The sequence below is a fragment of the Protopterus annectens genome, chromosome 5.part0, assembly GCF_019279795.1.
Source record: "Protopterus annectens isolate FY-2018-M chromosome 5.part0, PAN1.0, whole genome shotgun sequence".
NCBI classification, from domain to species: Eukaryota; Metazoa; Chordata; order Ceratodontiformes; family Protopteridae; genus Protopterus; species Protopterus annectens.
Genome location: NC_056735.1, coordinates 1,523,790,728 through 1,523,795,727, shown reverse-complemented (window position 1 = coordinate 1,523,795,727; position 5,000 = coordinate 1,523,790,728). Strand labels below are relative to the sequence as shown.

Below are 5,000 nucleotides of genomic sequence, written 5' to 3'. Positions count from 1 at the left end.
CATTCAACACATAAGTTGGTTAGAGTATGATACTTAGTCACAATCCTTCAACACATAATAAGTTGGTTAGGGTATGATATACAATCACAATCCCTGAACGCATAAGTTGGTTAGGGTATGATACACAGTCACAATCCCTCAATACATAAGATGGTCAGGGTATGAAACACAAGCACAATCATTCAACACATAAGTTGGTTAGAGTATGATACTTAGTCACAATCCTTCAACACACAATAAGTTGGTTAGGGTATGATACACAATCACAATCCTTGAACACATAATAAGTTGGTTAGAATATGATACACAATCATAATCCTTGAATATATAATGAGTTGGTTAGGGTATGATACACAATCACAATCCTTGAACACATAAGTTGGTTAGAGTATGATACACAATCATAATCCTTGAACACATAATGAGTTGCTTAGGGTATGATACAAAATCATAATCCTTGAACATACAATAAGTTTGTTACGGTATGATACACAATCACAATCCTTGAACACATAATGAGTTGGTTAGGGTATGATACACAATCACAATACTTGAACAAATAAGTTGGTTAGGGTATGAAACACAAGCACAATCCTTTAACGCATAAGATGGTTAAGGTATGAAACACAAGCACAATCATTCAACACATAAGTTGGTTAGAGTATGATACTTGGTCACAATCCTTCAACACATAATAAATTGGTTAGGGTATGATACACAATCACAATCCTTGAACACATAATAAGTTGGTTAGGGTATGACACACAATCATAATCCTTGAACACATAATAAGTTGGTTAGGGTATGATACACAATCATAATCCTTGTACACATAATGAGTTGGTTAGGGTATGATACACAATCACAATCCTTGAACACATAAGCTGGTTGGGGTATGATACACAATCACAATCCTACAACACATAAGATGGTTAGGGTATGAAACACAAGCACAATCCTTCAACACATATGTTGGTTAGAGTATGATACTTAGTCACACTCTTTCAACACATAATACGTTTGTTAGGGTGTGATACACAATCACAATCCTTGAAAACATAATAAGTTGGTTAGGGTATGATACATAATCACAATCCTTGAACACATAATACGTTGGTTAGAGTATGATACACAATCACAATCCTTAAACACATAATAAGTTGGCTAGGGTATGATATGCAATCACAGTCCTTGAACACATAACATGTTGGTTAGGGTATGATATTCAATCATAATCCTTGAACACATAATAAGTTGGTTAGGGTATGATACACAGTTGCAATCCTTGAACACGTAAGTTGGTTAGAGTATGATACTCAGTCACACTCCTTGAACAAATAATAAGTTGGCTAGGGTATAATACACAATCACAATCCTTAACACATAATAAGTTGGTTAGGGTATGATACACAATCACAGTTCTTGAACACATAATATGTTGGTTAGGATATGATAGACAATCACAATCCTTGAACACATAATAAGTTGGTCAGGGTATGATATGCAATCACAGTCCTTGAACACATAACATGTTGGTTAGGGTATGATACTGAATCACAATCCTTGAACACATAATAAGTTGGTTAGGGTATAATATGCAATCACAGTCCTTGAACACATAACATGTTGGTTAGGGTATGATACTCAATCATAATCCTTGAACGCATAATTAGTTGGTTAGGGTATGATACTCAATCACAGCCCTTGAACATATAAGTTGGTTAGAGTATGATAGTCACAATCCTTGAACACATAATAAGTTGGTTAGGGTGTGATACACAATCACAATTCTTAAACACATAATAAGTTGGTTAGAGTATGATATGCAATCACAGTCCTTGAACACGTAACATGTTGGTTAGGGTATGATATTCAATCATAATTCTCTGTACTATATACTAGTTATGGAGACATTGTGACTCATAAAGCAACATCTAGAAATATACAAAATTCTGACAGTATCTGCAGATCTGAAAGATAATGCCCAAGGAAGTGTTGTGCGCATGACTTCTGCTCAAGTTTGATTTCGTTATTCTTGAAAACATTTAAAACGTTTATGGGCCATTGCTTAATATGTGCTGCTACAAATTAATCCAAGATTGTGAGACTATGTATTTAAAATGTGTGCCTGTATTTATTTATTTATTTTACATATTCATTAAAAATTGTGTTAGAAGTCCATTTATGGCCATGGTCTAAGCCTAAGCAACTACAAAGGGAATCATAATTTACAAAAAAGAGAAATGTGAGTGAACAAATTACATTTGTATTCTAACAATAGAATTAAATAACTGCCAGTCTGCTGGACGTTTTTACTGAGCAGCTGTGTTATATGTAAAAATCTACTAGAGGTTTCTAGTGACCTGTTAACATTTTATGCACATTCACAAGAGGAGCTATAAATGTTTAGTTTTATACATCTGAAATTCCCTGCTTAATTATATTGCATAACAAGACGATGTGAGACCAGCTATACAATTTTAGTGAAAACTGTAAGCTTCTGTTTATAAGACACTGTCTAGCTTAGCCGTAGCCTGCTGTGTGCTGAACAATTTGAATAAGCGTGTTAATACAGATAAAAGAGCTGCTACAAGGGTTTTACACTACAGAGATGAAGAGCAGACTGTTTATTCCCAGATGACATCAGCTTTATTAGAGTGCAATTTTCTATTTAGATATGCTAGCACTTCATTAAAGCAGGTCATAGGTCTACGCCTGCTAATCGTATAATTTTAATAACCTGAAAAAGGACGATCTTTCCTTTGCATATTTTCATTATCTGAACATGCAAATCAGCTTTGCATTTATAAAACTGGGATTGTATGTAACATGCAGTATTCTGAATCTAGTTACACTCATTCCTGTCCCAACAGATAATCAAATAAAAGTTCTGGTGATTTCCTATTAGTAGTTCTTGAATCTAATTATGAAATCTTGTTTAAACAAATTAAACATACAAGCAATGCATAATACTTCTGCTTATGGGAGCACTTTGTGGTGTACAAAAGTACTGTAACACTATCAGAATATTGAAATACATATTAAGCTATTATTAAATCTGTGGGTTGTTGTCCCGGCATACTATTTATTAACTGAAAGCATAGCACCAGCAGTGAAAAAGCACTAAATTTCAATAAAATCAGGAAGTACTTTGTGCAAAGTTTCAAATTTCATCTGCAGCAATCAAATAATTACTTAGTTCTGCTGTAAAAGGATTAAAATGTTAATGAATTTCAAAGTTTCAAAAAAAAAAAAATCATGAATTGTGATATAAGCCAGCAGATGTGATACTTTTCAATGGTTCTAGGTAATTTGCTGAATAGTCATCGTAAGGTCTCTGCTCAAGAACTACAGGATTTTCACTTTACAATTCCATCCTGAAAGCAGGAGTTCATAGTGAGTGAACCAAAACTGCCACGCAGGAAATAATTATTAAATATCTGTGCCTTAGTTCATATACTTAATGATTTAGAAGGTCCAGTAAATGGAATTTTGAAAAACTGACTACAAATATTTAAAAATAACAAAGTTTTAATACTAAATTCATGTGCGCAACTTAAAAATAATGAGTTGTTTAGGGATAGATTTTCAGTTTAGTTACCCTAGTGTCTTATTAAAAGTAGAATTCTGGGTGTGTGCATGTGCACATGTGTGTGAATGTGTGTGCTTGTGTGTATAAGCATACATATATTTCTGTCTGTCTGTATATCTGTCTATTTTTCTATAAAACCAGCTTTTTAAGGCAGTATCACAGCTGATAAAGCAGAAGTCCCAGAGATACGGTGGGCCAGAAATAACAAGAAATTGCAAGATTATGGCCATTTGTTAAACAGTCAAATCAAAAGCAAAGAACTAGTATAGGTAATAACAAAACATACAGTACTTGCTTTAGTTAATTGTTAGCTCCTGACAACTGATGTCCTTTGTCCGTTTTGCAGAAAAAAAATGTCTTTCACCTCTTGATATATGCAGAGATGGAGGAGAATAGAATTCTAGGTTTTTGCTGGCTAAGATTTAAGGAGACATAAAATGCAGAAGACTAGACATCTGGTAATATCCTAAGCTGCTTGAACTGACACAGGCAATAGGTGCTATTGTGTCATTCAAAAGTAGAGAAGCTGGGAGTCTTCAGTAGAAGCATCAAAGGTGCTCTGATTTTACTACAACTGCCATGTTAGAGCCTTCGGTGTCTACTATGATGATTTACTTGCTCAGAGTTACACAGCAGGAAAATGGGGTTTGTGGGGGTAAAAAGACAGGACTGCATCTTGGTTTAGCTAGCAGCACACAGCCTTTTACAATGCTGTGCCAAACTGTTGTACTTTCAGCATAATACACTTGTCTGAATACTAGTTTTTACACATCATTTTTCATCTCATAACCTTTGTGCAGTTTTATTTTGACTTTATTAAATGGGTGGAACTGATTTCCAGAATAATTTTCAGGTTCAGATCAGCTATATAAAAAAACATGTAACAAATAACAGTGAATTCAACATTATTACTGTATATAAAAATTGCATAACAGATTAAAGAGAAACAAAAACTGGCTTTGTGCAGCAAAAATGTAGTGAGATCATTTAACTTTTATTTATGTTAATCCAACAGAGAAGGCTTTCTTTTTAGTGGATACCCACAGGGAAAGAAACAAGAATTACATTACAAAAAAATGAGAATATAAACAAGGTCCACATTTGTCAAGAAACAGTTTGTAAAACAACAATCAGTCTACAAATCAATGAGAATATAAGGATGAGTATATACATTTATTGGGTCTATATCATATAGTCAAAGCTTTAGGTAACTGAATACCTAAAGCTTGACACCTAAACAGTGAAAGCTGTAAACTGCAAATGGCAACTTCTGCAAATTTTTTCATAGGGAAATTGCTTGCCCGTTATCGGGAATCTGCCCTTTTCTGCACTGTAGAACAATCTCGGAGTAGGTATATTTAGTTGGGAGGATGTGTAGGGCACAGCCCCCCTCCTGGGGGGTTTGAAT

General features: G+C 34.2%; 1 protein-coding gene across 1 annotated transcript in view; it reads right to left on the bottom strand.

Annotated features, from left to right (window-relative positions):
* The window catches only part of MYO16 (myosin XVI), a 2,679,924-nt gene that overhangs the window by 1,829,629 nt on the left and 845,295 nt on the right, over positions 1 to 5,000 (bottom strand). The gene's annotated exons all lie outside the window — the stretch shown is intronic.